The sequence below is a fragment of the Colias eurytheme genome, chromosome 14 (assembly GCF_061535395.1).
Source record: "Colias eurytheme isolate Ceu_HAF_F1 chromosome 14, ilColEury1 Martin Lab GWU primary, whole genome shotgun sequence".
NCBI classification, from domain to species: domain Eukaryota; kingdom Metazoa; phylum Arthropoda; class Insecta; order Lepidoptera; family Pieridae; genus Colias; species Colias eurytheme.
The window spans coordinates 3,456,541-3,470,396 of NC_142993.1; the positions used below are offsets into that span (position 1 = coordinate 3,456,541).

Below are 13,856 nucleotides of genomic sequence, written 5' to 3' on the forward strand. Positions count from 1 at the left end.
TAACAATTCGATAGAGCTTTGTTGATTTTTTTTCTTTATATGTGTATACTTTATACAGTGCTTTATACTGAAAATTGATGTCTTTGTTGTCCCAAAGTGAGTTAGAGAAGCAGTTCAAACTACATAGAGTACCTACGTACACGCTGCTTCGCAAAAAAAATATGAAATGAAAATTATAATAGACAACAACAGACAAACGCTATAGTAGTCTATAAATCAACATTACGTTACGGCTGTTAATACTTAATTCAAACAAATATCAAAATACTGTTAGTGAATATTGTGCCATCGTTTGATGAATGGCCCTTAATATTTGTACTGAATAGAACATAACATACAATAGTTTTACAGTTAGATGTACCGCTTGTAATATGCTTGTAATTACGTTTTATATTAATGCTATAGTAATTGATTTACCTTGGTCATTTCATGGCGAATATTTTTTAATTAAAGCATAAATATATTTAATAGGTATTTCTGAATGTTTATTAAACGTTACGCGAAAATACTACACAAGGTTTTTACTTTTTAGTCCATGTATCAGTTAAAAACATCAAGTCAAATACTTACCTCAAATTATGCCTGGGGGGAAAACATTTTCATTTAAAATTAATGAGTGTGTTGAATTTGTCAATTCTTCTGTTCATTATTTCAAGTTTTGTTCAGATAATCTCATATTATGTAATAGGCTTTGCCTAAATCACATCATATACATTGTTAGTACAAGTAAGGCAACAAGCATTACGCACAATTTTTACAACTCTGTCCTCATATTTTTTGCATGCCCATTCCCATAGATACTCATCCATCTATAGATCTGAACGCCATTGTTTACCTGAGGTCAAGGACACCTGTTTGTAATTAGCTGCTGTTACATCCATCAAGTGGACAGCCGGGTATACTTTCTACGTTCGTATTAATTATTGTTTTTGTCTGTATTTACGGTATTTGCCGTGTATAATAACTACTAATGGTAATAGGTGGTAAATGTTAAAAACATGTACTTAATGACGTTTCAAAAGTGCTTCTAGAAGAAGTCTAATTGAATAAATAAATGTTTGAGTTTGAGTTTGAGTTTGAGTTTACTATGTCATGAAATAATTCAATTATTAACTTACTGCAACAATTTATTTTTACTGTTAGCGTTTAAAAATATGTTTGCCGAATTTGTTAAAAAAGATTATGAATTACAAAAATAATTATAATATTCCATTAGAATATAAGCATGACAGCAGCAAAACAAATACAGCTTTTTATAAACAAAAGCTATTTTTGTTTTATGTTCTCGTATTTTACTTACCTTACAATGTACCTCACGTCTTGATTTTTAATGGGTATCATTTAAGCTATCACCAATTTAATTAGTTTTGTGTTTCTTAAATAATAGGGTTTGTCCTCAAAATAGTAGATCTGTCACCAAAATGTAGTCACCAAACAATGCAAAATCAGTTCCACAATAAATCACCTAAAATCCTGAGATATAAGGTCTAGTACCAAATAAATGTTTTTGTATGTATTATAAAAGGTGTGTCCTAATAAGTATTTAAGCAAACTAATTTAAAGAGATCACCAATAAATCATATTATGTTACTAGAAAATTGCATTAAGTTCAAATAAAAAAATAGGGTTGTATCATCGTTTCAACCAAAAGATTCTGCTACTTAACTAGACTCCCAAGGTTCTAAATTGCCACTGGTATGGTAGTATAAATTATATATTTAAAAAATTTTTTTAGCAGAGTAGTAAATAAAACAATTATTAAAGTCAAAATAATCAATATTTATTGTTTAAAATAATTACCACTGAACAATCAGCTCTGGTTTAATAGCTGGCTTATGGCTAGCATAATTGTAGATAAAACACTTAATTAAAGTTAAAATAATCAATTTTTAAAGCGCGCCAATTTGTCTCCGCCCCTTTGATAATTTTTTCATTAAAATTATAAATTGATGTATTAAATTGGTAACGAATACTATTAATTTAATATCTGAACGAAATAAAATGTTACTACTGTATTGGTGACAAAATATCAAATAAAAAGGAGTCGCAGTCAGGGATCGATAATCGATTTATTTGGTGACAGATCTACCATTCTGAGCACAGAGCTATTATTTAAGTAACAAAACTGTTATTAAAAGAACGAAGTTTATATTCATGTAATGCAATATAATTTTATTGGTTATCGATCTCTTATTTTACACATATATTAACATTAATTTGATAATTCATACCTGGGAACAATTTTTGTTTATCTGAGAACGAAAATATTTCGTGGTGATAGATCTATTTATTAGGTGATACAACTTGATGACAAATATAAATTTTGGTGATAGAAAATATAGTTCCCATTTTTAATGAATCAAAGTTGAATTTATATTTTTGGTTTTATCGCATTCAAATGCTTTATAAATATAAATTTATAAAGAATAGATCACGAGTGGCTGAGTTGGTCAGGCATCCGCCCCGGAATGGCGCGAAAGGATGCGGGTTCGAGTCCCGCCTCGTGATCGAATTTTTTCTATTCTTTATAAATTTATATGAATCAAAGTTGTAACATGATCTTACCCGCTTACCTTTTAAAACTTTTTTACCTCCAATCCACCCTATTGATTTTCATAATATGTAAATGACACACCTTCATGTTAAGGCGGTATGTCTTATTGCACGATATATCTTGCGTGTTCAATTAAAACATACGAAACATATCCATATTGATGCATTTCATAGGAAACGCATCCTGTAATGCAAAATGACCATAAATATTTACATACGTTAGCAATAACTAATAAGTTAATTCATTTAACCTTAAAAATATAAATAGAAATCGAACTTAATTTGAACTATTAGAAAGTTATTTTATAATTAGTCCAAGGTTACTAGATAGCGTAAAAAGTAAAAAAAATCCATAACGAATTTCTAAGCACGAGCCATTCCGCAATCGCCTAAGTAATTAATATTTGCTACTGTCAAAATAAAACGGAACTTTATAAAGATATTAATGTAGCAAGTCACGAATTACCAATTAACTTATACAATGATAATCGTAGCATTTCGTTGAGGGAAATAATATTAAAGCTAACTATGAAATTGCAACAAATGTAAACTAAGTTTAATTTTGATTGCATTACTGTCTTGAATTTCGTTTATAATCATAAGAATCGTCTTATGAATACAGACAAAAATAATTGAAAATGTTTTATAGGTACATACTAGGAATTTAGTACTATAAATTATAAGACAATTATGCTATAAAGCATTCTAAAATAAATATAAGCGGTATATTATACTAACTACATTCAGGATGATTAAGAAATAACTGAGTAACGAGCACAAAACAATACGCTTATGAATCCTTGATCAAAGTAGAAAATGTTTGAACATTCACGTCATAATTAACTATTATGCTTAAACATAAGACGTATTTAACTTTACATATTTCAAGCATTCAGTTTACAATTTATTTATCTTATTGTAGTTTGAAGGATAAGATTGTGTACTTACTCAATCCATGACTTTATATGAGGACTTTACATGATATTATATGAGGTAGCGTCAAAAATTTCGTGAAATCGCTTTTTTCCATTCCATTCACATACATTTAAAAGACATCTTTAAGCCGTATCTGTTAAAGGTTCGAACGAGTTCTTTGATTGCATTAATTTTTTTACAAAATCTCGAAGAAGATGAAACAACTCTTAATCTTGGCGGAAATTTACCTTCAGGGTTTTTATGAATCTTATAATTAAGGTTAACAGATTAAACCATAACGTTCAATAGCATAAGCGACTTTACAATACATGCATGAGTAATCTTGAAGGTTCCAGGGCTAGTTAAATTAGACACGACCTTTTAACCTTACATGAGTAGAATTGAAGTATTTCTTGAACGGTTAGGCGTGATCTTCGCGGCATTCGGATCTGCATGACCTATACTTACCCTGCATTTTGTAACTAACAATCGGCTGGAGCGCTGTAACTGTTGTTATATGAATAATAGCTGTCGTATTAAAAGCGCTGAGAAGCGCTATAATGATTGCAAATAGTTGCACAATAGCCATGTACACGCCTGTATTTTATCGAACTTCCGAAAAGGCATTCGTGATCTTTATTAAATCTCATGGGAACTAGTCGATATATATGACTCTATTGAATCAGTCCAATAGGTTATTGGTTTATATGAACAATAAGTAAATGTTAAACAATATACCCATTAGTAGTCAGCTAATGCTTCGCTATCAATTTGATCTCGTTCTTAAACAGATCAGATTTATTTTATGATTTTTTTTTATTCTCTTCGAGAGCTCTGTACTTTTACTTATTGCAAGAAATAAATAATAATTTTATACTTATTTTAAACTGATGTGAGGATTGCGTGTTCCATAATCTGCTATATATAAAATTCTGGTGACCCTCCTAATCGGTTGCGGTATTAATTTGTAGTTATGTTGGTTGGAATACTCATTCTCCGGTTCCCTTGTGGCACTGAAACATCATCATAAATATTAGTATCAGGAAATAATAATTGAGATCTATTTAAAACGTCAGTTGAGTTCTGTAACTTAACTCTATTATTTTTGAGTTAATTAGAATAATGTCAAATTAAATACTTACCACATGACTGGTGATATTTGGCTAATTGTACTTCAAACTAAACCAAGTATGTAACCTCTTAATATCTTCTACGATAATCTAGAAGGGAGCCTTGAGAATCATGAACTTAATTCTGAGAATGTATTGTTCTTTTTAAAATACATTAATCGCAAAAATCATTCACAGGGCAATTATTATTTAACATCCACATTGTAATAGTAATATTTGTAATATTCACTTAGTGGCGTAATATACTTGTGTTACCAATAGATAAGTAAACATTAATTGGCTTTCGGAATGATAAAAGATCATCGGAAGACATTATATTTCTTATGTAACTAAAGATTCGAACAAATAATACGGAGTCCAAGAATCACTTGACTTCATTTTACATTATGTAATATGATGATTTATTTATAGGAAACTGTGTTGATGCAAATTAATAAATTATCGATTTTTTTTTAATAATATTAGTAGAAGGAAGATAAATATTTGTTCTATATACATCCATTAGATATATTTTAACTAGATTATTTTTAACATTTCTAAAAATATAATGAAAATGTTTAAACTGTCGCATTTAGAGCCCTAACACACGAACGGAAACACACGTCGACGACACGACATGTGGCGACGGCTGAAGTAGCCTCTGCCGTTCGTCTGTTAGAACGCTTATATTGAGATATTCAACGAGCGCACAGCTCAAAAATAAAATGCATGATGAATTATTTCTGAAATAAAAATATTACAATGTACCTACACAATATTAATGAATAAATAACTTATTGTAATACGATAGCTTTGTTTAGACTATTTATAACTATATAACAAAAGTGAGTCAAAACAATGTTATTTAACCTAAATATTACACCGTAATACAAGCTTGCAAAACATTCCTTTTAAAACTAAAGCACAATATACATATTTACAATACGAATTAGCTAGCTTCACTGAAAGTGCTAACAAAACGCTTTTTCAAGTATTTGCAAATCAGCGTTAGTGAGCAGAATAAAAAGAAAGCAGTACATTATTGGTTTGGAGATCATGAACAAATATTACACCTCTCTGTAGTCTGTACACAGATGGAGAATGTTTGTAAATCTGCAGTTACTTACTGGTCAGACATTTATTTTTTAGTATATTTATTGCATTTAGTATACGTATCGGAATACAATGTTACATTGAATTCATTGCTCTTGATTTTTTTGGTATACCTATAGGTACGAATAATATCGATTGTTATTTTTCTTATCTACATTAAAATATGCTATGCTTCCAATATTAATTTTCAATCGTGATACCAATTAAAAATTGGTTATTGTTGCGGTTCTTTACGCATTAACTAAACAATACAAAATCTTTCACCAATCAATAAAGTAATATTCATTGTTTTGCATTCAATAAATATTAAGAAATGCATGACCAAAGGGTTAGCAGACGGTTAAATATTAATATTTATTTGGCAAATCTTTATTGTTATTTTCATTTCAAATCGTATTTGAAACTATTCAAGGTTGCACTGAACTATGAAACTGTGTAATTTACAACATTGAAAGAACGTTATGCTTTGATGGTCTTGCGATGAATTGATAACAAGCATGTATTGCAACAACGATGGCTGCATTGTTAATACCTGTGTAAAATTCCAATCTATTTATTGTGTTAGATGTTTAAGTTTTTCGCAATATTAACATGGAAGATTGTAATAAAGGTAATACTTTGTACATAAAACATTTTATTAAACAATTCTAAGTGCGTTTTGCTGTAATATGGTCAAAAAGCAAATATGTATGTACCTTACATACCTTTTGGGGAATTTTTTTATGTTAAGTCATTGATATATTAGCTTGGATAAAGTTGGGACACACCATATTAACATACATCGCCTTAATAAAGGCGGAACAGCCCAAACATAGTTGAACGACCCTCTTTCATTTACAGAATAAGGACAATAAAATAATACTGCGGAACATAACATTTCTATTTACAACAACTATTTTTGCCTCACTTTAATTATAAACTCATCTTTGTACTCTTCTGATCATGTTTAATACAATCATATCAATAAATCGAAAGTATCGTTTAATTTCAAAAGGTCAGATAAAGAAAGTTCAATGAATGAAGATGATCATTAACTGAAATGGCAAACAGATTTATATTTTAGTAAAAGTATTTGTTACGTTATAAATTTACGCAAATTCTCGCACTTATAGGTTAAGAATAATGTATTATTGTGGTACTTGCATGTATTATTTCATTATTCATCAATCAAGGTACCTAAGAATAGTAATTCGTACCTAAATGATAATATCAATGCTTAGTATTTCAATTTGTAAGGAAAATCGTGAGAAATGAACCTTCCTGTACTTCCGTGAGAGGACTTTAGAAAGCTCATTTACATATTATCGTATTTTGTTCAATGAATAAATCTTATATAGTCTGTATGTATTTTAGATTCAAATTATATTTAAATAAAAAATATTTCGGGTTGTGAGTTTAAAAATATATCTACTTTTATTTATTATCAAACTTTACCAAAAAAATACTTGTTTGGTCATCTTAAGAGATAACATAGAAAAAATTGCATTTACTAGTATCATAAAAATGGATGAAACTTAGTATACCTAAAAAAAAATTTGTCTATTCTATCAGTATACATCATTAAAACAACGCAAAAACATAGTCATATCAAAGGATAACATAATATAAACCTATTATCCCAATATTACCCAGATATTATCGCAAAATATAGGCGATGGCAATGTTAAATAATAATTAAGAAAAATATAAAATATAATCTTAGAACTACTGCATTTATAAAAATATAATTATCGTTTATTAAAATGATAATCATACATGTAATTACGGAAATGCTTATATACGATACAGTCCCAAGGGTAAAATAGAAACTTTATTTGTATAATTTACACTAGTTATCGAGTATTTTAAATGTATGTATTTGTATCTTTATACAGTCTATTTAACAAGTATCAATTGATTAATTTAATGAAATAATCATTACAAAAGCTAACACGTTTAATAAACACAATATAGTTGTTTGTAGTCGTAGTCAGTACATTTTACATTATATTTATTATGTACTTAATTAATACTCAATTATTCAGATTCTCATGCCGGAAGGGTTTTGTTATTAAACAATAAATCGTTGATCACATGTCTTACATAATAACAACAATGCCACGCGTTATATAATATGAAATATTTGTTTTGATACGCCCATAAACCTTTTATATGACATGGGAAAAAATATTAATCAAGCAAAGGCACAAAGGTCAATTTTTAACAGTTCTTGATATTTAAATATTTTTTTTGCTTGAGGCAGAGTTTAGTGAAAGTTGATGTAAGTGTTGAGACAAAGTTATTATTACACTATATGTGACCCAAATTTAAATAAAAAAATCTTAGATAACTGTATGATGTATATTACTTACATAAGTGTAAATTAAAAATAATTTTTATAATCATGATCACATATTTTTGTTTATTATTTATGGTATTATTACTTGAATTAATTAATTAATTAAAATAGAGATAACAAGAATTTACCTAATTTATTAGATTTTAGACAAAGCGGGTGAAGCCGCGGGCGGAAAGCTCGTTTGAAAATAAAGTTCAAGTACATGCATGCTTTTGCGTACGTCAAAAAATGAATACAAAGCATGTGATCGATAACTATCATACAAAATACGTCATATATGTGTTGTGTGTATATAAATCATTGTATTGAAATGTAACAAAGTCTATTATTATGATTTACATAGTCCGACATATTTGACAGTTTACACCGCTCTATTTTTTATCATGTTTCACTTCCTCGTATCAAATTACCTCATTTAAAAACGTATGTCACGATTACAATTATGTGCTCATAAATGCATTAACATCATAATCTATATGTTCCGGGTTTTTTTGAACTGAAGACATTGAAATTTTGAATACGTGAGCCCACACTCAATACATAGATACTTATAATGATGATGAGTCAATTCAATGGTGTGATATACATATAAATATGTACTATCTTTATACTCTTAATGGCTGGTTGATACGCGAAAGCTAAATCAGGGAGTAGAAAGTGCGTTATAATTTATACTGCAGGAAATAATTATATAAATTACATATAATTGTAAAGCAATATGAAAACGACGAAAGTGCAGTTTCGTTCGTATATCACATGATGAATGATGATTAAAAATTTCACATCTCCATGACTAGCCGATGTTTTACCAATGTAGTTAGTGTTAGTAATGATAGATTATAATACATACGAATGAAAAGATCGTGACTCTAAATAAAATAATATGCAGCTATGTTACTAACGAATACAAATACCTATGTTTCGATACGGAATTCACATTATTTCAACTGATGATCTATGCCCACCATACGTTAAGAACGTGACAAGAAATCACTCAAACTCGAGCTTTCAAATTCGTTACGAACACAAGAGTCGCTTCAGTTGACATAATGTATGCGAATTGATGTCATGCTCCACATTTCGTCACTATTCACAGGGATGAGTTAAGAAACCGCAATGTTCGTAAGATAAAAGATTATTGCATTTCTGTTCACAGATCGTTACTAGTTACACCCTTTGAACGTTACAAGTTTGCAAATGGTAGAGCTATGTAATGTACTCATTTACTACTTGTCACCTTTGTTTTATGAAAGGTTTACAACGTTCGGATTGTTATTTTTATCTTATTAATGCTTTATTATACATTTTAAGAAAACACTATATAAAGTGTTTTCTTAAAGATAAATGACCAAAGTTTAAAAAATTCCCCATCATGAGTTTCTGGTCATGTTATTTTGAAAAGAAATTATAATTAATTAACCCGGGACAAGAGAGGAAACTTCATTAAATGTCTGACATATCTCTTAATAACAATGAAACGTGAATTACTCTTATACCTACATGTTATTAACCTGTCTATAGTTCAACCATGCCTTTGTCACTTGCATAATTTATATTCTTTATTGACTTGAGAATTTAGATACATCTGAAATAAAGTACCAGTTTTATAGCAATTGCAAAAATGAAATAGGTTTAATGTCATAGGCGAGGTAATTTACGAAGTAATAGCTTCCTTCAGTTATAACGTTTTCCTGACTGCCTCAGGTTAAACAAGTATTGTAATGTTTATGCTATTATCTTGTATCCGTGGAATTAGTAACTGCTGTGTGTAAATCCTTTACTACTTTTACATTACGTATCAATTACGTACAGAAACATAAACAAAGCATTAAATTAAAAATATTACAGCTGAAATATTAATACTAAGAACAAAGGAAAACCTTTATTATTCATTCTTTTGAAACTGGTATAATATGCAAAGTTTTGTGTATAGGATATAATTCGTATGATATCATTGATAGAAACGATTGCAACACATACTATACGATGTGTAACACGAAAACATTACATCCTCACTTGAATGGTTAATGCAAATGCACGTATTGAAAGCTTAATCGCCTATTACGTATTTCTGTGTTACGATAATGTGTCGCTTGACACTTCAATGTGTTACATTTAAATATTTACGTGCCCAAATGTTCGCTTGTTCTTACCTAATGCTCATAGGTTTTGGTATTTTGGTTTTTATAGAAAAGTTTGTTTTCCTCTGTTACCGTCAGTTAAATTTTCTAACAAAGTGTCAACTCTAACTTCTAACAAGATAACATTTGAGGTATTTTTAAACGGTTATTGCGACTTGGTTGAAATATGACGATTGATGCAGATGTCGGCACCATTTACTATCTCAGAACATATTTCACATTTCCTAAAAGATGACCCGAAAATTAACCAAATGGTAGAAGCATCCATAATCACATTTATCACAACATTATAAAACCTGAATGCATAAATTTCCAATAAATTTTCCATCACTGAAACTGGCATAATTTTTTCCGATCGCAATCCTACTATATTATAAACGACGACTAATCATATTAATAATTAATATCATAACGAACGCATGGATGTTTGTTGTAAAACTTATGGACGGATTTGAATGATACTTTACGTTAATATAGGTTATGCATCAGAATAACATATGAGCTATAGAGATACTTGAATTTAACCGTGGATTAGTCCACGGAAGCCACGCGGCACAGCTACTCCTCCATAATTTCCCTGTTACGTAGATCAAGAGGTTAACAAAACTGTAATAGAGCCGAACCCGCAGGTAACGCCTTGTTCACTACTGTTATTCAATCTTAGTACCTACCATCATCTTAATACCATACCGACGTAACATCACAAAATTATGGCAATACGCAATGCATGGTGTTTTTTGAATCGGTAAACCACAATATTAGTTGCGTTCCCAATTGTATAATTATCTTAGATGATCACAATTACGACATAGTAGCAAAGCCCACTCTTTTATTTTTTAAGGAATTACGTTATGTTGATAAGTAATATGTACCTAATTTTTTTTAATTTTCAAAATGTTGTTTTTTTTTCAATTTGTTTGGTAATAAATCGTAAAAATTTAAAACATTAATATACTTATCTACTGTTAAAATAATGTTACATAATATATACAAAGACTACCAACTATTGGATTCAAACTCAGAAAACTTACGTCGCAATGAAATATAAACTTTTGCCGAAAAGAGAAAATATTACAAAACATTTTTCACATATTTTATAAGTTCTAAAAGCATTGTGTAACCCGGATAGCTATATTTACCAAATTTTATGACATAGGCGTTGAGTTACGAATATAATCTAGCTTTCACTCTATGTTTAAAGTAAAATTTGTTAAGCCAATGTAACTAAAAAAGAATAATCAAGATAATAAACAGAAGGCTTTACATAATAGCAATTATAATAAAGAGTAGGTATAATAATTTATACAAAGAAATTTTACGCACTAAATCACAAAGCTATCAGAGAAATGATCAAACACAATTTTCATTATGAAAGAAGCAGCAAATTAAATAATGAAGAAGTGTAAATAGAAGAAATTTAAATTTTTCTCTTCTTAACTAATAAGTATGTAGATAAAGGAGGTACCTCATTTTTTGATAGAGTAATATTACATTATTATATCTTTTACTATAATCAAAAATATAAAAAAGACTCAAAAACCACGTTTTTATTTTACTTACTTTTAATATTTTTTATGTATCTTAAAATTATAAATATGTATGACCAAATACTTTATCAAAAGCACGTAACTCACGTACCAAATTAATAACTACCAACAAATATGCTTTCGCAACCTTTAAAAGCTCATACTAGGAATGATTCTCGTATCATGACACAGAACTCTGATGACTTACGAAGCAGGTGACCCATCCAATTAGCCCTAAACAATTCATAGAACGTGACCAAAATCGTAAAACTTCACAGATAAGTCACGTATTTCAATACGAAATACAAATCCTCGTTATTCACGGTAACCCCAAACTTTCTCCTCACCTTTGACACAGTTTCAAAACTGACATGGAGTTTTTCGATAAAAATGCACATTTTAATGAATATTTGGATGATTGTAGGCCGGAGGTTACAAAGGTTAGCCAAATACATAATCCGGCGATTATTCAAACGCAACTATGTGTTACAAATACACGTAACTAATAGTTTGATAATATGTTTCACAACAATGAACTACTTAATTGTTGCAAATATAAGCTTAATTATTATTGAACGAAATATGTGAAATATAATATTCCCACCCTCATTCATTATTTTGAATTTTGATAGCTAGCAACAGAGGTTACTATGACTATACTTTAGTGAACTTATTTTTTTTACTATTAGAAGTATCTACTTTTTAAAAATGCTGACTAATTACATGAGCAGTCGAAGTTAGTATTAACGAGAGCGTAAATAATATTATGTTGATGAACGTTAATTAATGTTATAATGTAGTTGTGAATGTATCCACAGCATCATAGCGTCAATACTACGACAGTCGAAAAACCTACGCATATTACATGTTTGTGGTTATAAATATTTTCTGAGAAACTTTATTTTAGGCTTTATCATTTCGTGTCTACTTTTCTTCTAAATAATATGTCATGTGACATAATAAGAGAAATAAACACGTATAAGGCGAGACAAAGTATACAAACGGAAACCGCGGTCACAGACGTAATATCTACGTAATAGTGAGACAATCAAATAAAAGTAACGGAATTAAGTATAATTGTTTGTTCTAGATATACAATGAGCTTCTTAGAACGCTACTGATTTAATGAAAGAGAAGAAGGAATCTGTCTAAAACGTTATTATTTCAACTGCTGTCTATATTTTCACTAAATTAAATTACCATTTGCATTTATGACACATATTCATATGAAAGTTACCTGCAACGAACAACACAAAAAAGCTCTTCTCATCAAAACAAATATTATAACATCAAGCACCTTTTAACCTTTGACCCCAATAATATCTAGGTGAATGTATAAAATGTAAATTAGATTTCCACTTCACAGCCGTTTTATGTAAGAATGCACTGGCCAACCGTTTTAATCCAATAAATTTTAACATCATAAATAATTGTTTCCATCGATACTCATAGAAGCGTGAAAAGATAAGGTCACATTGGTCACATTAACTATATTACCTCATTTTGCTTGACATTGTACAATATTTGTTTTATTTTAAGAATTTCTGTTTATTTATGGATATATTCTAGTATGTAATGATGGCCCTTACTCTTGTTATGATGATTCAGATTCGCAAACCGTGGGAAAAATAATACAGTAAGGCTTATTAGCATTTGTTAGCATTCATTTGAAATTGTAGTCTTGTAAAGTAAACAAAATAGAAGCTTTTCGCAGAGTGTTCATTTGTTATGATTGTATTAAAAACATCGCTACTAATTTTCCCAATTTCAAAATGCCTATGAGAATCACTACATAGTACAAACTTTAGTACAAAAGTCGCTTTCTCTATCCCTATGTCCCTACATATGTTTAAGTTGAGTTACTAGTTAGTAAAATTACCGTAATTTAAAAGCGCATTTACAGATAGGTATATATGCACTGATTTATATTACATAATATTGGATTACTGAGAAAAAAGATATATAAACATGTGTGGAAACAAGACTTATGGAACACGGAAATAGTTTCTAACGTAGGTATGCTTTTCCCGATTACCTCACACACATTACTTATTCGATCAGGAAGAGTGATTTTGTACAAGTCACTCTACTAGTCGGTAGTCACTTAAACGTTCATATATTATATGTCTCGTTAGAACCATTTCAATGTTATTTAAGTACA

At 29.4% G+C, this 13,856-nt stretch overlaps 1 protein-coding gene across 1 annotated transcript in view; it reads left to right on the plus strand.

Moving 5' to 3' along the window:
• The window catches only part of LOC149902766 (uncharacterized), a 38,998-nt gene that overhangs the window by 23,605 nt on the left and 1,537 nt on the right, over window positions 1-13,856 (plus strand). The gene's annotated exons all lie outside the window — the stretch shown is intronic.